General features: G+C 55.3%; 21 non-coding genes across 21 annotated transcripts; all 21 read left to right on the top strand.

Annotated features, from left to right (window-relative positions):
* Nucleotides 1–545: 545 nt before the first annotated feature.
* On the top strand, nucleotides 546–664 carry LOC126088751 (5S ribosomal RNA). Its single transcript, XR_007520107.1, has one exon. It is a non-coding gene; the product is annotated as a 5S ribosomal RNA (ribosomal RNA).
* An 852-nt stretch (nucleotides 665–1516) lies between these two features.
* On the top strand, nucleotides 1517–1635 carry LOC126088750 (5S ribosomal RNA). Its single transcript, XR_007520106.1, has one exon. It is a non-coding gene; the product is annotated as a 5S ribosomal RNA (ribosomal RNA).
* Nucleotides 1636–2478: 843 nt separating this feature from the next.
* LOC126088749 (5S ribosomal RNA) lies at nucleotides 2479–2597 on the top strand. Its single transcript, XR_007520105.1, has one exon. It is a non-coding gene; the product is annotated as a 5S ribosomal RNA (ribosomal RNA).
* An 852-nt stretch (nucleotides 2598–3449) lies between these two features.
* LOC126088748 (5S ribosomal RNA) lies at nucleotides 3450–3568 on the top strand. Its single transcript, XR_007520104.1, has one exon. It is a non-coding gene; the product is annotated as a 5S ribosomal RNA (ribosomal RNA).
* Nucleotides 3569–4420: 852 nt separating this feature from the next.
* Nucleotides 4421–4539, top strand: LOC126088747 (5S ribosomal RNA). Its single transcript, XR_007520103.1, has one exon. It is a non-coding gene; the product is annotated as a 5S ribosomal RNA (ribosomal RNA).
* Nucleotides 4540–5383: 844 nt separating this feature from the next.
* LOC126088746 (5S ribosomal RNA) lies at nucleotides 5384–5502 on the top strand. Its single transcript, XR_007520102.1, has one exon. It is a non-coding gene; the product is annotated as a 5S ribosomal RNA (ribosomal RNA).
* An 852-nt stretch (nucleotides 5503–6354) lies between these two features.
* LOC126088745 (5S ribosomal RNA) lies at nucleotides 6355–6473 on the top strand. Its single transcript, XR_007520101.1, has one exon. It is a non-coding gene; the product is annotated as a 5S ribosomal RNA (ribosomal RNA).
* An 843-nt stretch (nucleotides 6474–7316) lies between these two features.
* LOC126088744 (5S ribosomal RNA) lies at nucleotides 7317–7435 on the top strand. The gene has a single exon (XR_007520100.1). It is a non-coding gene; the product is annotated as a 5S ribosomal RNA (ribosomal RNA).
* Nucleotides 7436–8287: 852 nt separating this feature from the next.
* Nucleotides 8288–8406, top strand: LOC126088742 (5S ribosomal RNA). The gene has a single exon (XR_007520098.1). It is a non-coding gene; the product is annotated as a 5S ribosomal RNA (ribosomal RNA).
* An 852-nt stretch (nucleotides 8407–9258) lies between these two features.
* On the top strand, nucleotides 9259–9377 carry LOC126088741 (5S ribosomal RNA). Its single transcript, XR_007520097.1, has one exon. It is a non-coding gene; the product is annotated as a 5S ribosomal RNA (ribosomal RNA).
* Nucleotides 9378–10238: 861 nt separating this feature from the next.
* Nucleotides 10239–10357, top strand: LOC126089211 (5S ribosomal RNA). Its single transcript, XR_007520546.1, has one exon. It is a non-coding gene; the product is annotated as a 5S ribosomal RNA (ribosomal RNA).
* Nucleotides 10358–11213: 856 nt separating this feature from the next.
* Nucleotides 11214–11332, top strand: LOC126089100 (5S ribosomal RNA). The gene has a single exon (XR_007520442.1). It is a non-coding gene; the product is annotated as a 5S ribosomal RNA (ribosomal RNA).
* Nucleotides 11333–12171: 839 nt separating this feature from the next.
* LOC126088740 (5S ribosomal RNA) lies at nucleotides 12172–12290 on the top strand. The gene has a single exon (XR_007520096.1). It is a non-coding gene; the product is annotated as a 5S ribosomal RNA (ribosomal RNA).
* Nucleotides 12291–13139: 849 nt separating this feature from the next.
* Nucleotides 13140–13258, top strand: LOC126088739 (5S ribosomal RNA). The gene has a single exon (XR_007520095.1). It is a non-coding gene; the product is annotated as a 5S ribosomal RNA (ribosomal RNA).
* An 838-nt stretch (nucleotides 13259–14096) lies between these two features.
* LOC126088738 (5S ribosomal RNA) lies at nucleotides 14097–14215 on the top strand. Its single transcript, XR_007520094.1, has one exon. It is a non-coding gene; the product is annotated as a 5S ribosomal RNA (ribosomal RNA).
* Nucleotides 14216–15066: 851 nt separating this feature from the next.
* Nucleotides 15067–15185, top strand: LOC126088736 (5S ribosomal RNA). The gene has a single exon (XR_007520093.1). It is a non-coding gene; the product is annotated as a 5S ribosomal RNA (ribosomal RNA).
* An 838-nt stretch (nucleotides 15186–16023) lies between these two features.
* LOC126088735 (5S ribosomal RNA) lies at nucleotides 16024–16142 on the top strand. The gene has a single exon (XR_007520092.1). It is a non-coding gene; the product is annotated as a 5S ribosomal RNA (ribosomal RNA).
* An 841-nt stretch (nucleotides 16143–16983) lies between these two features.
* Nucleotides 16984–17102, top strand: LOC126088734 (5S ribosomal RNA). Its single transcript, XR_007520091.1, has one exon. It is a non-coding gene; the product is annotated as a 5S ribosomal RNA (ribosomal RNA).
* Nucleotides 17103–17940: 838 nt separating this feature from the next.
* LOC126088733 (5S ribosomal RNA) lies at nucleotides 17941–18059 on the top strand. Its single transcript, XR_007520090.1, has one exon. It is a non-coding gene; the product is annotated as a 5S ribosomal RNA (ribosomal RNA).
* Nucleotides 18060–18906: 847 nt separating this feature from the next.
* On the top strand, nucleotides 18907–19025 carry LOC126088732 (5S ribosomal RNA). The gene has a single exon (XR_007520089.1). It is a non-coding gene; the product is annotated as a 5S ribosomal RNA (ribosomal RNA).
* An 846-nt stretch (nucleotides 19026–19871) lies between these two features.
* LOC126089099 (5S ribosomal RNA) lies at nucleotides 19872–19990 on the top strand. The gene has a single exon (XR_007520441.1). It is a non-coding gene; the product is annotated as a 5S ribosomal RNA (ribosomal RNA).
* Nucleotides 19991–20675: the final 685 nt, after the last annotated feature.

The following is a 20675-nucleotide window of genomic DNA, read 5'->3' as shown; positions in this document are numbered from 1 at the left end:
CTCGTCTCGTCCCGCAGACGTTTGTCGTGCTTGCGCTGTCATATGGACCACGACCCGAGCGGCAGCGAGCGGCAGTCGAGCAAAGTCGGGACAAGTCGGGACGGGGACAGGGACAGGGATAGGAATGGTGCGAATGCACTGCAAACTTACGCAGACACCTGGTGTGAGGCGAGGCGAGGCGAGGCGAGGCGAGGAAGCCCACATCGCTACCAGTGGGCCCTCCAGCACGACACTGCCACACCCCGCACAGGCCCTCCGCTGAACACCAGGGACAAGATGCGTCCTCCGCTAGTGTCGAAGGCTGCACGCGCCCAGCGAATGACAGGGGGTGCAACGAGCAGCAGTGCGTCTCACACACGCGGCGGTGCGCCCGCCAATTCGGCCGTCACTCTGCTGGGACGCCGGGCGCGCCTCCCCGCGCCGTCCTCGAGGAACTGGCGGTTGCGGAAGGAAGCGCTTTCGTCAAATGCGGCCGAAAACTAACATTTTGTGTGTTGGGAGAAAAGCCGAACGCGAATTCTGCCGTGCTCCTACATTAGATGAGCGCCAACGGCCATACCATGATGAATACACCGGTTCTCGTCCGATCACCGAAGTTAAGCATCATCGGGCCCGGCTAGTACTTGGATGGGTGACCGCCTGGGAAACCCGGGTGCTGTTGGCTCCCTTACTGTTTTTTTTTTTGTTATGTCGCCAGCCCAATTTTCAAACTACCTTTCTGTTGTGACAAAGATGCTTCCTTAAGCCTTTTAAACTACTGTAATGGAACGAAAATGCAGTAATTAACTCAGTTTGAGGGAGAATGTGCTAACCAAGTTTGCCAAGAAGACTTTGAAAACGACAAAACACTACGAATCGGCAGGTGATTTCTGAAATACGTCACCGCCTATTGTTGTGTAGGTGTGTTGAGTTCCAAATTTGATTTGTAACCACGAACTTATTCCTTAGTCGTCTCGTCTCGTCTCGTCTCGTCCCGCAGACGTTTGTCGTGCTTGCGCTGTCATATGGACCACGACCCGAGCGGCAGCGAGCGGCAGTCGAGCAAAGTCGGGACAAGTCGGGACGGGGACAGGGACAGGGATAGGAATGGTGCGAATGCACTGCAAACTACGCAGACACCTGGTGTGAGGCGAGGCGAGGCGAGGCGAGGCGAGGCGAGGCGAGGAAGCCCACATCGCTACCAGTGGGCCCTCCAGCACGACACTGCCACACCCCGCACAGGCCCTCCGCTGAACACCAGGGACAAGATGCGTCCTCCGCTAGTGTCGAAGGCTGCACGCGCCCAGCGAATGACAGGGGGTGCAACGAGCAGCAGTGCGTCTCACACACGCGGCGGTGCGCCCGCCAATTCGGCCGTCACTCTGCTGGGACGCCGGGCGCGCCTCCCCGCGCCGTCCTCGAGGAACTGGCGGTTGCGGAAGGAAGCGCTTTCGTCAAATGCGGCCGAAAACTAACATTTTGTGTGTTGGGAGAAAAGCCGAACGCGAATTCTGCCGTGCTCCTACATTAGATGAGCGCCAACGGCCATACCATGATGAATACACCGGTTCTCGTCCGATCACCGAAGTTAAGCATCATCGGGCCCGGCTAGTACTTGGATGGGTGACCGCCTGGGAAACCCGGGTGCTGTTGGCTCCCTTACTGTTTTTTTTTTTGTTATGTCGCCAGCCCAATTTTCAAACTACCTTTCTGTTGTGACAAAGATGCTTCCTTAAGCCTTTTAAACTACTGTAATGGAACGAAAATGCAGTAATTAACTCAGTTTGAGGGAGAATGTGCTAACCAAGTTTGCCAAGAAGACTTTGAAAACGACAAAACACTACGAATCGGCAGGTGATTTCTGAAATACGTCACCGCCTATTGTTGTGTAGGTGTGTTGAGTTCCAAATTTGATTTGTAACCACGAACTTATTCCTTAGTCGTCTCGTCTCGTCTCGTCTCGTCCCGCAGACGTTTGTCGTGCTTGCGCTGTCATATGGACCACGACCCGAGCGGCAGCGAGCGGCAGTCGAGCAAAGTCGGGACAAGTCGGGACGGGGACAGGGACAGGGATAGGAATGGTGCGAATGCACTGCAAACTTACGCAGACACCTGGTGTGAGGCGAGGCGAGGCGAGGCGAGGCGAGGAAGCCCACATCGCTACCAGTGGGCCCTCCAGCACGACACTGCCACACCCCGCACAGGCCCTCCGCTGAACACCAGGGACAAGATGCGTCCTCCGCTAGTGTCGAAGGCTGCACGCGCCCAGCGAATGACAGGGGGTGCAACGAGCAGCAGTGCGTCTCACACACGCGGCGGTGCGCCCGCCAATTCGGCCGTCACTCTGCTGGGACGCCGGGCGCGCCTCCCCGCGCCGTCCTCGAGGAACTGGCGGTTGCGGAAGGAAGCGCTTTCGTCAAATGCGGCCGAAAACTAACATTTTGTGTGTTGGGAGAAAAGCCGAACGCGAATTCTGCCGTGCTCCTACATTAGATGAGCGCCAACGGCCATACCATGATGAATACACCGGTTCTCGTCCGATCACCGAAGTTAAGCATCATCGGGCCCGGCTAGTACTTGGATGGGTGACCGCCTGGGAAACCCGGGTGCTGTTGGCTCCCTTACTGTTTTTTTTTTTGTTATGTCGCCAGCCCAATTTTCAAACTACCTTTCTGTTGTGACAAAGATGCTTCCTTAAGCCTTTTAAACTACTGTAATGGAACGAAAATGCAGTAATTAACTCAGTTTGAGGGAGAATGTGCTAACCAAGTTTGCCAAGAAGACTTTGAAAACGACAAAACACTACGAATCGGCAGGTGATTTCTGAAATACGTCACCGCCTATTGTTGTGTAGGTGTGTTGAGTTCCAAATTTGATTTGTAACCACGAACTTATTCCTTAGTCGTCTCGTCTCGTCTCGTCTCGTCCCGCAGACGTTTGTCGTGCTTGCGCTGTCATATGGACCACGACCCGAGCGGCAGCGAGCGGCAGTCGAGCAAAGTCGGGACAAGTCGGGACGGGGACAGGGACAGGGATAGGAATGGTGCGAATGCACTGCAAACTACGCAGACACCTGGTGTGAGGCGAGGCGAGGCGAGGCGAGGCGAGGCGAGGCGAGGAAGCCCACATCGCTACCAGTGGGCCCTCCAGCACGACACTGCCACACCCCGCACAGGCCCTCCGCTGAACACCAGGGACAAGATGCGTCCTCCGCTAGTGTCGAAGGCTGCACGCGCCCAGCGAATGACAGGGGGTGCAACGAGCAGCAGTGCGTCTCACACACGCGGCGGTGCGCCCGCCAATTCGGCCGTCACTCTGCTGGGACGCCGGGCGCGCCTCCCCGCGCCGTCCTCGAGGAACTGGCGGTTGCGGAAGGAAGCGCTTTCGTCAAATGCGGCCGAAAACTAACATTTTGTGTGTTGGGAGAAAAGCCGAACGCGAATTCTGCCGTGCTCCTACATTAGATGAGCGCCAACGGCCATACCATGATGAATACACCGGTTCTCGTCCGATCACCGAAGTTAAGCATCATCGGGCCCGGCTAGTACTTGGATGGGTGACCGCCTGGGAAACCCGGGTGCTGTTGGCTCCCTTACTGTTTTTTTTTTTGTTATGTCGCCAGCCCAATTTTCAAACTACCTTTCTGTTGTGACAAAGATGCTTCCTTAAGCCTTTTAAACTACTGTAATGGAACGAAAATGCAGTAATTAACTCAGTTTGAGGGAGAATGTGCTAACCAAGTTTGCCAAGAAGACTTTGAAAACGACAAAACACTACGAATCGGCAGGTGATTTCTGAAATACGTCACCGCCTATTGTTGTGTAGGTGTGTTGAGTTCCAAATTTGATTTGTAACCACGAACTTATTCCTTAGTCGTCTCGTCTCGTCTCGTCTCGTCCCGCAGACGTTTGTCGTGCTTGCGCTGTCATATGGACCACGACCCGAGCGGCAGCGAGCGGCAGTCGAGCAAAGTCGGGACAAGTCGGGACGGGGACAGGGACAGGGATAGGAATGGTGCGAATGCACTGCAAACTACGCAGACACCTGGTGTGAGGCGAGGCGAGGCGAGGCGAGGCGAGGCGAGGCGAGGAAGCCCACATCGCTACCAGTGGGCCCTCCAGCACGACACTGCCACACCCCGCACAGGCCCTCCGCTGAACACCAGGGACAAGATGCGTCCTCCGCTAGTGTCGAAGGCTGCACGCGCCCAGCGAATGACAGGGGGTGCAACGAGCAGCAGTGCGTCTCACACACGCGGCGGTGCGCCCGCCAATTCGGCCGTCACTCTGCTGGGACGCCGGGCGCGCCTCCCCGCGCCGTCCTCGAGGAACTGGCGGTTGCGGAAGGAAGCGCTTTCGTCAAATGCGGCCGAAAACTAACATTTTGTGTGTTGGGAGAAAAGCCGAACGCGAATTCTGCCGTGCTCCTACATTAGATGAGCGCCAACGGCCATACCATGATGAATACACCGGTTCTCGTCCGATCACCGAAGTTAAGCATCATCGGGCCCGGCTAGTACTTGGATGGGTGACCGCCTGGGAAACCCGGGTGCTGTTGGCTCCCTTACTGTTTTTTTTTTTTGTTATGTCGCCAGCCCAATTTTCAAACTACCTTTCTGTTGTGACAAAGATGCTTCCTTAAGCCTTTTAAACTACTGTAATGGAACGAAAATGCAGTAATTAACTCAGTTTGAGGGAGAATGTGCTAACCAAGTTTGCCAAGAAGACTTTGAAAACGACAAAACACTACGAATCGGCAGGTGATTTCTGAAATACGTCACCGCCTATTGTTGTGTAGGTGTGTTGAGTTCCAAATTTGATTTGTAACCACGAACTTATTCCTTAGTCGTCTCGTCTCGTCTCGTCTCGTCCCGCAGACGTTTGTCGTGCTTGCGCTGTCATATGGACCACGACCCGAGCGGCAGCGAGCGGCAGTCGAGCAAAGTCGGGACAAGTCGGGACGGGGACAGGGACAGGGATAGGAATGGTGCGAATGCACTGCAAACTTACGCAGACACCTGGTGTGAGGCGAGGCGAGGCGAGGCGAGGCGAGGAAGCCCACATCGCTACCAGTGGGCCCTCCAGCACGACACTGCCACACCCCGCACAGGCCCTCCGCTGAACACCAGGGACAAGATGCGTCCTCCGCTAGTGTCGAAGGCTGCACGCGCCCAGCGAATGACAGGGGGTGCAACGAGCAGCAGTGCGTCTCACACACGCGGCGGTGCGCCCGCCAATTCGGCCGTCACTCTGCTGGGACGCCGGGCGCGCCTCCCCGCGCCGTCCTCGAGGAACTGGCGGTTGCGGAAGGAAGCGCTTTCGTCAAATGCGGCCGAAAACTAACATTTTGTGTGTTGGGAGAAAAGCCGAACGCGAATTCTGCCGTGCTCCTACATTAGATGAGCGCCAACGGCCATACCATGATGAATACACCGGTTCTCGTCCGATCACCGAAGTTAAGCATCATCGGGCCCGGCTAGTACTTGGATGGGTGACCGCCTGGGAAACCCGGGTGCTGTTGGCTCCCTTACTGTTTTTTTTTTTGTTATGTCGCCAGCCCAATTTTCAAACTACCTTTCTGTTGTGACAAAGATGCTTCCTTAAGCCTTTTAAACTACTGTAATGGAACGAAAATGCAGTAATTAACTCAGTTTGAGGGAGAATGTGCTAACCAAGTTTGCCAAGAAGACTTTGAAAACGACAAAACACTACGAATCGGCAGGTGATTTCTGAAATACGTCACCGCCTATTGTTGTGTAGGTGTGTTGAGTTCCAAATTTGATTTGTAACCACGAACTTATTCCTTAGTCGTCTCGTCTCGTCTCGTCTCGTCCCGCAGACGTTTGTCGTGCTTGCGCTGTCATATGGACCACGACCCGAGCGGCAGCGAGCGGCAGTCGAGCAAAGTCGGGACAAGTCGGGACGGGGACAGGGACAGGGATAGGAATGGTGCGAATGCACTGCAAACTACGCAGACACCTGGTGTGAGGCGAGGCGAGGCGAGGCGAGGCGAGGCGAGGCGAGGAAGCCCACATCGCTACCAGTGGGCCCTCCAGCACGACACTGCCACACCCCGCACAGGCCCTCCGCTGAACACCAGGGACAAGATGCGTCCTCCGCTAGTGTCGAAGGCTGCACGCGCCCAGCGAATGACAGGGGGTGCAACGAGCAGCAGTGCGTCTCACACACGCGGCGGTGCGCCCGCCAATTCGGCCGTCACTCTGCTGGGACGCCGGGCGCGCCTCCCCGCGCCGTCCTCGAGGAACTGGCGGTTGCGGAAGGAAGCGCTTTCGTCAAATGCGGCCGAAAACTAACATTTTGTGTGTTGGGAGAAAAGCCGAACGCGAATTCTGCCGTGCTCCTACATTAGATGAGCGCCAACGGCCATACCATGATGAATACACCGGTTCTCGTCCGATCACCGAAGTTAAGCATCATCGGGCCCGGCTAGTACTTGGATGGGTGACCGCCTGGGAAACCCGGGTGCTGTTGGCTCCCTTACTGTTTTTTTTTTTGTTATGTCGCCAGCCCAATTTTCAAACTACCTTTCTGTTGTGACAAAGATGCTTCCTTAAGCCTTTTAAACTACTGTAATGGAACGAAAATGCAGTAATTAACTCAGTTTGAGGGAGAATGTGCTAACCAAGTTTGCCAAGAAGACTTTGAAAACGACAAAACACTACGAATCGGCAGGTGATTTCTGAAATACGTCACCGCCTATTGTTGTGTAGGTGTGTTGAGTTCCAAATTTGATTTGTAACCACGAACTTATTCCTTAGTCGTCTCGTCTCGTCTCGTCTCGTCCCGCAGACGTTTGTCGTGCTTGCGCTGTCATATGGACCACGACCCGAGCGGCAGCGAGCGGCAGTCGAGCAAAGTCGGGACAAGTCGGGACGGGGACAGGGACAGGGATAGGAATGGTGCGAATGCACTGCAAACTTACGCAGACACCTGGTGTGAGGCGAGGCGAGGCGAGGCGAGGCGAGGAAGCCCACATCGCTACCAGTGGGCCCTCCAGCACGACACTGCCACACCCCGCACAGGCCCTCCGCTGAACACCAGGGACAAGATGCGTCCTCCGCTAGTGTCGAAGGCTGCACGCGCCCAGCGAATGACAGGGGGTGCAACGAGCAGCAGTGCGTCTCACACACGCGGCGGTGCGCCCGCCAATTCGGCCGTCACTCTGCTGGGACGCCGGGCGCGCCTCCCCGCGCCGTCCTCGAGGAACTGGCGGTTGCGGAAGGAAGCGCTTTCGTCAAATGCGGCCGAAAACTAACATTTTGTGTGTTGGGAGAAAAGCCGAACGCGAATTCTGCCGTGCTCCTACATTAGATGAGCGCCAACGGCCATACCATGATGAATACACCGGTTCTCGTCCGATCACCGAAGTTAAGCATCATCGGGCCCGGCTAGTACTTGGATGGGTGACCGCCTGGGAAACCCGGGTGCTGTTGGCTCCCTTACTGTTTTTTTTTTTGTTATGTCGCCAGCCCAATTTTCAAACTACCTTTCTGTTGTGACAAAGATGCTTCCTTAAGCCTTTTAAACTACTGTAATGGAACGAAAATGCAGTAATTAACTCAGTTTGAGGGAGAATGTGCTAACCAAGTTTGCCAAGAAGACTTTGAAAACGACAAAACACTACGAATCGGCAGGTGATTTCTGAAATACGTCACCGCCTATTGTTGTGTAGGTGTGTTGAGTTCCAAATTTGATTTGTAACCACGAACTTATTCCTTAGTCGTCTCGTCTCGTCTCGTCTCGTCCCGCAGACGTTTGTCGTGCTTGCGCTGTCATATGGACCACGACCCGAGCGGCAGCGAGCGGCAGTCGAGCAAAGTCGGGACAAGTCGGGACGGGGACAGGGACAGGGATAGGAATGGTGCGAATGCACTGCAAACTACGCAGACACCTGGTGTGAGGCGAGGCGAGGCGAGGCGAGGCGAGGCGAGGCGAGGAAGCCCACATCGCTACCAGTGGGCCCTCCAGCACGACACTGCCACACCCCGCACAGGCCCTCCGCTGAACACCAGGGACAAGATGCGTCCTCCGCTAGTGTCGAAGGCTGCACGCGCCCAGCGAATGACAGGGGGTGCAACGAGCAGCAGTGCGTCTCACACACGCGGCGGTGCGCCCGCCAATTCGGCCGTCACTCTGCTGGGACGCCGGGCGCGCCTCCCCGCGCCGTCCTCGAGGAACTGGCGGTTGCGGAAGGAAGCGCTTTCGTCAAATGCGGCCGAAAACTAACATTTTGTGTGTTGGGAGAAAAGCCGAACGCGAATTCTGCCGTGCTCCTACATTAGATGAGCGCCAACGGCCATACCATGATGAATACACCGGTTCTCGTCCGATCACCGAAGTTAAGCATCATCGGGCCCGGCTAGTACTTGGATGGGTGACCGCCTGGGAAACCCGGGTGCTGTTGGCTCCCTTACTGTTTTTTTTTTTGTTATGTCGCCAGCCCAATTTTCAAACTACCTTTCTGTTGTGACAAAGATGCTTCCTTAAGCCTTTTAAACTACTGTAATGGAACGAAAATGCAGTAATTAACTCAGTTTGAGGGAGAATGTGCTAACCAAGTTTGCCAAGAAGACTTTGAAAACGACAAAACACTACGAATCGGCAGGTGATTTCTGAAATACGTCACCGCCTATTGTTGTGTAGGTGTGTTGAGTTCCAAATTTGATTTGTAACCACGAACTTATTCCTTAGTCGTCTCGTCTCGTCTCGTCTCGTCCCGCAGACGTTTGTCGTGCTTGCGCTGTCATATGGACCACGACCCGAGCGGCAGCGAGCGGCAGTCGAGCAAAGTCGGGACAAGTCGGGACGGGGACAGGGACAGGGATAGGAATGGTGCGAATGCACTGCAAACTACGCAGACACCTGGTGTGAGGCGAGGCGAGGCGAGGCGAGGCGAGGCGAGGCGAGGAAGCCCACATCGCTACCAGTGGGCCCTCCAGCACGACACTGCCACACCCCGCACAGGCCCTCCGCTGAACACCAGGGACAAGATGCGTCCTCCGCTAGTGTCGAAGGCTGCACGCGCCCAGCGAATGACAGGGGGTGCAACGAGCAGCAGTGCGTCTCACACACGCGGCGGTGCGCCCGCCAATTCGGCCGTCACTCTGCTGGGACGCCGGGCGCGCCTCCCCGCGCCGTCCTCGAGGAACTGGCGGTTGCGGAAGGAAGCGCTTTCGTCAAATGCGGCCGAAAACTAACATTTTGTGTGTTGGGAGAAAAGCCGAACGCGAATTCTGCCGTGCTCCTACATTAGATGAGCGCCAACGGCCATACCATGATGAATACACCGGTTCTCGTCCGATCACCGAAGTTAAGCATCATCGGGCCCGGCTAGTACTTGGATGGGTGACCGCCTGGGAAACCCGGGTGCTGTTGGCTCCCTTCCTGTTTTTTTTTTTTTTTGTTATGTCGCCATCCCAAATTTCAAACTACCTTTCTGTTGTGACAAAGATGCTTCCTTAAGCCTTTTAAACTACTGTAATGGTACGAAAATGCAGTAATTAACTCAGTTTGAGGGAGAATGTGCTAACCAAGTTTGCCAAAAAGACTTTGAAAACGACAAAACAGTACGAATCGGCAGGTGATTTCTGAAATACGTCACCGCCTATTGTTGTGTAGGAGTGTAGAGTTCCAAATTTGATTTGTAACCACGAATTTATTCCTTAGTCGTCTCGTCTCGTCTCGTCTCGTCTCGTCCCGCAGACGTTTGTCGTGCTTGCGCTGTCATATGGACCACGACCCGAGCGGCAGCGAGCGGCAGTCGAGCAAAGTCGGGACAAGTCGGGACGGGGACAGGGACAGGGATAGGAATGGTGCGAATGCACTGCAAACTACGCAGACACCTGGTGTGAGGCGAGGCGAGGCGAGGCGAGGCGAGGCGAGGCGAGGAAGCCCACATCGCTACCAGTGGGCCCTCCAGCACGACACTGCCACACCCCGCACAGGCCCTCCGCTGAACACCAGGGACAAGATGCGTCCTCCGCTAGTGTCGAAGGCTGCACGCGCCCAGCGAATGACAGGGGGTGCAACGGGCAGCAGTGCGTCTCACACACGCGGCGGTGCGCCCGCCAATTCGGCCGTCACTCTGCTGGGACGCCGGGCGCGCCTCCCCGCGCCGTCCTCGAGGAACTGGCGGTTGCGGAAGGAAGCGCTTTCGTCAAATGCGGCCGAAAACTAACATTTTGTGTGTTGGGAGAAAAGCCGAACGCGAATTCTGCCGTGCTCCTACATTAGATGAGCGCCAACGGCCATACCATGATGAATACACAGGTTCTCGTCCGATCACCGAAGTTAAGCATCATCGGGCCCGGCTAGTACTTGGATGGGTGACCGCCTGGGAAACCCGGGTGCTGTTGGCTCACTTCCTGTTTTTTTTTTTTTTTGTTATGTCGCCATCCCAAATTTCAAACTACCTTTCTGTTGTGACAAAGATGCTTCCTTAAGCCTTTTAAACTACTGTAATGGTACGAAAATGCAGTAATTAACTCAGTTTGAGGGAGAATGTGCTAACCAAGTTTGCCAAAAAGACTTTGAAAACGACAAAACAGTACGAATCGGCAGGTGATTTCTGAAATACGTCACCGCCTATTGTTGTGTAGGAGTGTAGAGTTCCAAATTTGATTTGTAACCACGAATTTATTCCTTAGTCGTCTCGTCTCGTCTCGTCTCGTCTCGTCCCGCAGACGTTTGTCGTGCTTGCGCTGTCATATGGACCACGACCCGAGCGGCAGCGAGCGGCAGTCGAGCAAAGTCGGGACAAGTCGGGACGGGGACAGGGACAGGGACAGGAATGGTGCGAATGCACTGCAAACTACGCAGACACCTGGTGTGAGGCGAGGCGAGGCGAGGCGAGGCGAGGCGAGGAAGCCCACATCGCTACCAGTGGGCCCTCCAGCACGACACTGCCACACCCCGCACAGGCCTTCCGCTGAACACCAGGGACAAGATGCGTCCTCCGCTTGTGTCAAAGGCTGCACGCGCCCAGCGAATGACAGGGGGTGCAACGAGCAGCAGTGCGTCTCACACACGCGGCGGTGCGCCCGCCAATTCGGCCGTCACTCTGCTGGGACGCCGGGCGCGCCTTCCCGCGCCGTCCTCGAGGAACTGGCGGTTGCGGAAGGAAGCGCTTTCGTCAAATGCGGCCGAAAACTAACATTTTGTGTGTTGGGAGAAAAGCCGAACGAGAATTCTGCCGTGCTCCTACATTAGATGAGCGCCAACGGCCATACCATGATGAATACACCGGTTCTCGTCCGATCACCGAAGTTAAGCATCATCGGGCCCGTCTAGTACTTGGATGGGTGACCGCCTGGGAAACCCGGGTGCTGTTGGCTCCCTTCCTGTTTTTTTTTTTTGTTATGTCGCCAGCCCAATTTTCAAACTACCTTTCTGTTGTGACAAAGATGCTTCCTTAAGCCTTTTAAACTACTGTAATGGTACGAAAATGCAGTAATTAACTCTGTTTGAGGGAGAATGTGCTAACCAAGTTTGCCAAGAAGACTTTGAAAACGACAAAACAGTACGAATCGGCAGATGATTTCTGAAATACGTCACCGCCTATTGTTGTGTAGGAGTGTAGAGTTCCAAATTTGATTTGTAACCACGAATTTATTCCTTAGTCGTCTCGTCTCGTCTCGTCCCGCAGACGTTTGTCGTGCTTGCGCTGTCATATGGACTACGACCCGAGCGGCAGCGAGCGGCAGTCGAGCAAAGTCGGGACAAGTCGGGACGGGGACAGGGACAGGGATAGGAATGGTGCGAATGCACTGCAAACTTACGCAGACACCTGGTGTGAGGCGAGGCGAGGCGAGGCGAGGCGAGGAAGCCCACATCGCTACCAGTGGGCCCTCCAGCACGACACTGCCACACCCCGCACAGGCCCTCCGCTGAACACCAGGGACAAGATGCGTCCTCCGCTAGTGTCGAAGGCTGCACGCGCCCAGCGAATGACAGGGGGTGCAACGAGCAGCAGTGCGTCTCACACACGCGGCGGTGCGCCCGCCAATTCGGCCGTCACTCTGCTGGGACGCCGGGCGCGCCTCCCCGCGCCGTCCTCGAGGAACTGGCGGTTGCGGAAGGAAGCGCTTTCGTCAAATGCGGCCGAAAACTAACATTTTGTGTGTTGGGAGAAAAGCCGAACGCGAATTCTGCCGTGCTCCTACATTAGATGAGCGCCAACGGCCATACCATGATGAATACACCGGTTCTCGTCCGATCACCGAAGTTAAGCATCATCGGGCCCGGCTAGTACTTGGATGGGTGACCGCCTGGGAAACCCGGGTGCTGTTGGCTCCCTTACTGTTTTTTTTTTGTTATGTCGCCAGCCCAATTTTCAAACTACCTTTCTGTTGTGACAAAGATGCTTCCTTAAGCCTTTTAAACTACTGTAATGGAACGAAAATGCAGTAATTAACTCAGTTTGAGGGAGAATGTGCTAACCAAGTTTGCCAAGAAGACTTTGAAAACGACAAAACACTACGAATCGGCAGGTGATTTCTGAAATACGTCACCGCCTATTGTTGTGTAGGTGTGTTGAGTTCCAAATTTGATTTGTAACCACGAACTTATTCCTTAGTCGTCTCGTCTCGTCTCGTCTCGTCCCGCAGACGTTTGTCGTGCTTGCGCTGTCATATGGACCACGACCCGAGCGGCAGCGAGCGGCAGTCGAGCAAAGTCGGGACAAGTCGGGACGGGGACAGGGACAGGGATAGCAATGGTGCGAATGCACTGCAAACTACGCAGACACCTGGTGTGAGGCGAGGCGAGGCGTGGCGAGGCGAGGCGAGGCGAGGAAGCCCACATCGCTACCAGTGGGCCCTCCAGCACGACACTGCCACACCCCGCACAGGCCCTCCGCTGAACACCAGGGACAAGATGCGTCCTCCGCTAGTGTCGAAGGCTGCACGCGCCCAGCGAATGACAGGGGGTGCAACGAGCAGCAGTGCGTCTCACACACGCGGCGGTGCGCCCGCCAATTCGGCCGTCACTCTGCTGGGACGCCGGGCGCGCCTCCCCGCGCCGTCCTCGAGGAACTGGCGGTTGCGGAAGGAAGCGCTTTCGTCAAATGCGGCCGAAAACTAACATTTTGTGTTGGGAGAAAAGCCGAACGAGAATTCTGCCGTGCTCCTACATTAGATGAGCGCCAACGGCCATACCATGATGAATACACCGGTTCTCGTCCGATCACCGAAGTTAAGCATCATCGGGCCCGGCTAGTACTTGGATGGGTGACCGCCTGGGAAACCCGGGTGCTGTTGGCTCCCTTCCTGTTTTTTTTTTTGTTATGTCGCCAGCCCAATTTTCAAACTACCTTTCTGTTGTGACAAAGATGCTTCCTTAAGCCTTTTAAACTACTGTAATGGTACGAAAATGCAGTAATTAACTCTGTTTGAGGGAGAATGTGCTAACCAAGTTTGCCAAGAAGACTTTGAAAACGACAAAACAGTACGAATCGGCAGATGATTTCTGAAATACGTCACCGCCTATTGTTGTGTAGGAGTGTAGAGTTCCAAATTTGATTTGTAACCACGAATTTATTCCTTAGTCGTCTCGTCTCGTCTCGTCCCGCAGACGTTTGTCGTGCTTGCGCTGTCATATGGACTACGACCCGAGCGGCAGCGAGCGGCAGTCGAGCAAAGTCGGGACAAGTCGGGACGGGGACAGGGACAGGGATAGGAATGGTGCGAATGCACTGCAAACTTACGCAGACACCTGGTGTGAGGCGAGGCGAGGCGAGGCGAGGCGAGGAAGCCCACATCGCTACCAGTGGGCCCTCCAGCACGACACTGCCACACCCCGCACAGGCCCTCCGCTGAACACCAGGGACAAGATGCGTCCTCCGCTAGTGTCGAAGGCTGCACGCGCCCAGCGAATGACAGGGGGTGCAACGAGCAGCAGTGCGTCTCACACACGCGGCGGTGCGCCCGCCAATTCGGCCGTCACTCTGCTGGGACGCCGGGCGCGCCTCCCCGCGCCGTCCTCGAGGAACTGGCGGTTGCGGAAGGAAGCGCTTTCGTCAAATGCGGCCGAAAACTAACATTTTGTGTGTTGGGAGAAAAGCCGAACGCGAATTCTGCCGTGCTCCTACATTAGATGAGCGCCAACGGCCATACCATGATGAATACACCGGTTCTCGTCCGATCACCGAAGTTAAGCATCATCGGGCCCGGCTAGTACTTGGATGGGTGACCGCCTGGGAAACCCGGGTGCTGTTGGCTCCCTTACTGTTTTTTTTTTGTTATGTCGCCAGCCCAATTTTCAAACTACCTTTCTGTTGTGACAAAGATGCTTCCTTAAGCCTTTTAAACTACTGTAATGGAACGAAAATGCAGTAATTAACTCAGTTTGAGGGAGAATGTGCTAACCAAGTTTGCCAAGAAGACTTTGAAAACGACAAAACACTACGAATCGGCAGGTGATTTCTGAAATACGTCACCGCCTATTGTTGTGTAGGTGTGTTGAGTTCCAAATTTGATTTGTAACCACGAACTTATTCCTTAGTCGTCTCGTCTCGTCTCGTCTCGTCCCGCAGACGTTTGTCGTGCTTGCGCTGTCATATGGACCACGACCCGAGCGGCAGCGAGCGGCAGTCGAGCAAAGTCGGGACAAGTCGGGACGGGGACAGGGACAGGGATAGGAATGGTGCGAATGCACTGCAAACTACGCAGACACCTGGTGTGAGGCGAGGCGAGGCGTGGCGAGGCGAGGCGAGGCGAGGAAGCCCACATCGCTACCAGTGGGCCCTCCAGCACGACACTGCCACACCCCGCACAGGCCCTCCGCTGAACACCAGGGACAAGATGCGTCCTCCGCTAGTGTCGAAGGCTGCACGCGCCCAGCGAATGACAGGGGGTGCAACGAGCAGCAGTGCGTCTCACACACGCGGCGGTGCGCCCGCCAATTCGGCCGTCACTCTGCTGGGACGCCGGGCGCGCCTCCCCGCGCCGTCCTCGAGGAACTGGCGGTTGCGGAAGGAAGCGCTTTCGTCAAATGCGGCCGAAAACTAACATTTTGTGTGTTGGGAGAAAAGCCGAACGAGAATTCTGCCGTGCTCCTACATTAGATGAGCGCCAACGGCCATACCATGATGAATACACCGGTTCTCGTCCGATCACCGAAGTTAAGCATCATCGGGCCCGGCTAGTACTTGGATGGGTGACCGCCTGGGAAACCCGGGTGCTGTTGGCTCCCTTCCTGTTTTTTTTTTTGTTATGTCGCCAGCCCAATTTTCAAACTACCTTTCTGTTGTGACAAAGATGCTTCCTTAAGCCTTTTAAACTACTGTAATGGTACGAAAATGCAGTAATTAACTCTGTTTGAGGGAGAATGTGCTAACCAAGTTTGCCAAGAAGACTTTGAAAACGACAAAACAGTACGAATCGGCAGATGATTTCTGAAATACGTCACCGCCTATTGTTGTGTAGGAGTGTAGAGTTCCAAATTTGATTTGTAACCACGAATTTATTCCTTAGTCGTCTCGTCTCGTCTCGTCCCGGAGACGTTTGTCGTGCTTGCGCTGTCATATGGACTACGACCCGAGCGGCAGCGAGCGGCAGTCGAGCAAAGTCGGGACAAGTCGGGACGGGGACAGGGACAGGGATAGGAATGGTGCGAATGCACTGCAAACTTACGCAGACACCTGGTGTGAGGCGAGGCGAGGCGAGGCGAGGCGAGGAAGCCCACATCGCTACCAGTGGGCCCTCCAGCACGACACTGCCACACCCCGCACAGGCCCTCCGCTGAACACCAGGGACAAGATGCGTCCTCCGCTAGTGTCGAAGGCTGCACGCGCCCAGCGAATGACAGGGGGTGCAACGAGCAGCAGTGCGTCTCACACACGCGGCGGTGCGCCCGCCAATTCGGCCGTCACTCTGCTGGGACGCCGGGCGCGCCTCCCCGCGCCGTCCTCGAGGAACTGGCGGTTGCGGAAGGAAGCGCTTTCGTCAAATGCGGCCGAAAACTAACATTTTGTGTGTTGGGAGAAAAGCCGAACGCGAATTCTGCCGTGCTCCTACATTAGATGAGCGCCAACGGCCATACCATGATGAATACACCGGTTCTCGTCCGATCACCGAAGTTAAGCATCATCGGGCCCGGCTAGTACTTGGATGGGTGACCGCCTGGGAAACCCGGGTGCTGTTGGCTCCCTTACTGTTTTTTTTTTGTTATGTCGCCAGCCCAATTTTCAAACTACCTTTCTGTTGTGACAAAGATGCTTCCTTAAGCCTTTTAAACTACTGTAATGGAACGAAAATGCAGTAATTAACTCAGTTTGAGGGAGAATGTGCTAACCAAGTTTGCCAAGAAGACTTTGAAAACGACAAAACACTACGAATCGGCAGGTGATTTCTGAAATACGTCACCGCCTATTGTTGTGTAGGTGTGTTGAGTTCCAAATTTGATTTGTAACCACGAACTTATTCCTTAGTCGTCTCGTCTCGTCTCGTCTCGTCCCGCAGACGTTTGTCGTGCTTGCGCTGTCATATGGACCACGACCCGAGCGGCAGCGAGCGGCAGTCGAGCAAAGTCGGGACAAGTCGGGACGGGGACAGGGACAGGGATAGGAATGGTGCGAATGCACTGCAAACTACGCAGACACCTGGTGTGAGGCGAGGCGAGGCGAGGCGAGGCGAGGAAGCCCACATCGCTACCAGTGGGCCCTCCAGCACGACACTGCCACACCCCGCACAGGCCCTCCGCTGAACACCAGGGACAAGATGCGTCCTCCGCTAGTGTCGAAGGCTGCACGCGCCCAGCGAATGACAGGGGGTGCAACGAGCAGCAGTGCGTCTCACACACGCGGCGGTGCGCCCGCCAATTCGGCCGTCACTCTGCTGGGACGCCGGGCGCGCCTCCCCGCGCCGTCCTCGAGGAACTGGCGGTTGCGGAAGGAAGCGCTTTCGTCAAATGCGGCCGAAAACTAACATTTTGTGTGTTGGGAGAAAAGCCGAACGAGAATTCTGCCGTGCTCCTACATTAGATGAGCGCCAACGGCCATACCATGATGAATACACCGGTTCTCGTCCGATCACCGAAGTTAAGCATCATCGGGCCCGGCTAGTACTTGGATGGGTGACCGCCTGGGAAACCCGGGTGCTGTTGGCTCCCTTCCTGTTTTTTTTTTTGTTATGTCGCCAGCCCAATTTTCAAACTACCTTTCTGTTGTGACAAAGATGCTTCCTTAAGCCTTTTAAACTACTGTAATGGTACGAAAATGCAGTAATTAACTCTGTTTGAGGGAGAATGTGCTAACCAAGTTTGCCAAGAAGACTTTGAAAACGACAAAACAGTACGAATCGGCAGATGATTTCTGAAATACGTCACCGCCTATTGTTGTGTAGGAGTGTAGAGTTCCAAATTTGATTTGTAACCACGAATTTATTCCTTAGTCGTCTCGTCTCGTCTCGTCCCGCAGACGTTTGTCGTGCTTGCGCTGTCATATGGACTACGACCCGAGCGGCAGCGAGCGGCAGTCGAGCAAAGTCGGGACAAGTCGGGACGGGGACAGGGACAGGGATAGGAATGGTGCGAATGCACTGCAAACTTACGCAGACACCTGGTGTGAGGCGAGGCGAGGCGAGGCGAGGCGAGGAAGCCCACATCGCTACCAGTGGGCCCTCCAGCACGACACTGCCACACCCCGCACAGGCCCTCCGCTGAACACCAGGGACAAGATGCGTCCTCCGCTAGTGTCGAAGGCTGCACGCGCCCAGCGAATGACAGGGGGTGCAACGAGCAGCAGTGCGTCTCACACACGCGGCGGTGCGCCCGCCAATTCGGCCGTCACTCTGCTGGGACGCCGGGCGCGCCTCCCCGCGCCGTCCTCGAGGAACTGGCGGTTGCGGAAGGAAGCGCTTTCGTCAAATGCGGCCGAAAACTAACATTTTGTGTGTTGGGAGAAAAGCCGAACGCGAATTCTGCCGTGCTCCTACATTAGATGAGCGCCAACGGCCATACCATGATGAATACACCGGTTCTCGTCCGATCACCGAAGTTAAGCATCATCGGGCCCGGCTAGTACTTGGATGGGTGACCGCCTGGGAAACCCGGGTGCTGTTGGCTCCCTTACTGTTTTTTTTTTTGTTATGTCGCCAGCCCAATTTTCAAACTACCTTTCTGTTGTGACAAAGATGCTTCCTTAAGCCTTTTAAACTACTGTAATGGAACGAAAATGCAGTAATTAACTCAGTTTGAGGGAGAATGTGCTAACCAAGTTTGCCAAGAAGACTTTGAAAACGACAAAACACTACGAATCGGCAGGTGATTTCTGAAATACGTCACCGCCTATTGTTGTGTAGGTGTGTTGAGTTCCAAATTTGATTTGTAACCACGAACTTATTCCTTAGTCGTCTCGTCTCGTCTCGTCTCGTCCCGCAGACGTTTGTCGTGCTTGCGCTGTCATATGGACCACGACCCGAGCGGCAGCGAGCGGCAGTCGAGCAAAGTCGGGACAAGTCGGGACGGGGACAGGGACAGGGATAGGAATGGTGCGAATGCACTGCAAACTACGCAGACACCTGGTGTGAGGCGAGGCGAGGCGAGGCGAGGCGAGGCGAGGAAGCCCACATCGCTACCAGTGGGCCCTCCAGCACGACACTGCCACACCCCGCACAGGCCCTCCGCTGAACACCAGGGACAAGATGCGTCCTCCGCTAGTGTCGAAGGCTGCACGCGCCCAGCGAATGACAGGGGGTGCAACGAGCAGCAGTGCGTCTCACACACGCGGCGGTGCGCCCGCCAATTCGGCCGTCACTCTGCTGGGACGCCGGGCGCGCCTCCCCGCGCCGTCCTCGAGGAACTGGCGGTTGCGGAAGGAAGCGCTTTCGTCAAATGCGGCCGAAAACTAACATTTTGTGTGTTGGGAGAAAAGCCGAACGCGAATTCTGCCGTGCTCCTACATTAGATGAGCGCCAACGGCCATACCATGATGAATACACCGGTTCTCGTCCGATCACCGAAGTTAAGCATCATCGGGCCCGGCTAGTACTTGGATGGGTGACCGCCTGGGAAACCCGGGTGCTGTTGGCTCCCTTACTGTTTTTTTTTTGTTATGTCGCCAGCCCAATTTTCAAACTACCTTTCTGTTGTGACAAAGATGCTTCCTTAAGCCTTTTAAACTACTGTAATGGTACGAAAATGCAGTAATTAACTCAGTTTGAGGGAGAATGTGCTAACCAAGTTTGCCAAAAAGACTTTGAAAACGACAAAACAGTACGAATCGGCAGGTGATTTCTGAAATACGTCACCGCCTATTGTTGTGTAGGAGTGTAGACTTCCAAATTTGATTTGTAACCACGAATTTATTCCTTAGTCGTCTCGTCTCGTCTCGTCTCGTCCCGCAGACGTTTGTCGTGCTTGCGCTGTCATATGGACCACGACCCGAGCGGCAGCGAGCGGCAGTCGAGCAAAGTCGGGACAAGTCGGGACGGGGACAGGGACAGGGACAGGAATGGTGCGAATGCACTGCAAACTACGCAGACACCTGGTGTGAGGCGAGGCGAGGCGAGGCGAGGCGAGGCGAGGAAGCCCACATCGCTACCAGTGGGCCCTCCAGCACGACACTGCCACACCCCGCACAGGCCTTCCGCTGAACACCAGGGACAAGATGCGTCCTCCGCTTGTGTCAAAGGCTGCACGCGCCCAGCGAATGACAGGGGGTGCAACGAGCAGCAGTGCGTCTCACACACGCGGCGGTGCGCCCGCCAATTCGGCCGTCACTCTGCTGGGACGCCGGGCGCGCCTCCCCGCGCCGTCCTCGAGGAACTGGCGGTTGCGGAAGGAAGCGCTTTCGTCAAATGCGGCCGAAAACTAACATTTTGTGTGTTGGGAGAAAAGCCGAACGAGAATTCTGCCGTGCTCCTACATTAGATGAGCGCCAACGGCCATACCATGATGAATACACCGGTTCTCGTCCGATCACCGAAGTTAAGCATCATCGGGCCCGTCTAGTACTTGGATGGGTGACCGCCTGGGAAACCCGGGTGCTGTTGGCTCCCTTCCTGTTTTTTTTTTTTGTTATGTCGCCAGCCCAATTTTCAAACTACCTTTCTGTTGTGACAAAGATGCTTCCTTAAGCCTTTTAAACTACTGTAATGGTACGAAAATGCAGTAATTAACTCTGTTTGAGGGAGAATGTGCTAACCAAGTTTGCCAAGAAGACTTTGAAAACGACAAAACAGTACGAATCGGCAGATGATTTCTGAAATACGTCACCGCCTATTGTTGTGTAGGAGTGTAGAGTTCCAAATTTGATTTGTAACCACGAATTTATTCCTTAGTCGTCTCGTCTCGTCTCGTCCCGCAGACGTTTGTCGTGCTTGCGCTGTCATATGGACCACGACCCGAGCGGCAGCGAGCGGCAGTCGAGCAAAGTCGGGACAAGTCGGGACGGGGACAGGGACAGGGATAGGAATGGTGCGAATGCACTGCAAACTTACGCAGACACCTGGTGTGAGGCGAGGCGAGGCGAGGCGAGGCGAGGAAGCCCACATCGCTACCAGTGGGCCCTCCAGCACGACACTGCCACACCCCGCACAGGCCCTCCGCTGAACACCAGGACAAGATGCGTCCTCCGCTAGTGTCGAAGGCTGCACGCGCCCAGCGAATGACAGGGGGTGCAACGAGCAGCAGTGCGTCTCACACACGCGGCGGTGCGCCCGCCAATTCGGCCGTCACTCT

This window comes from Schistocerca cancellata, chromosome 6 (assembly GCF_023864275.1).
Source record: "Schistocerca cancellata isolate TAMUIC-IGC-003103 chromosome 6, iqSchCanc2.1, whole genome shotgun sequence".
NCBI classification, from domain to species: Eukaryota; Metazoa; Arthropoda; class Insecta; order Orthoptera; family Acrididae; genus Schistocerca; species Schistocerca cancellata.
The sequence above is the reverse complement of the archived record's forward strand: the minus strand, read 5'-3'. Positions and strand labels throughout refer to the sequence as shown.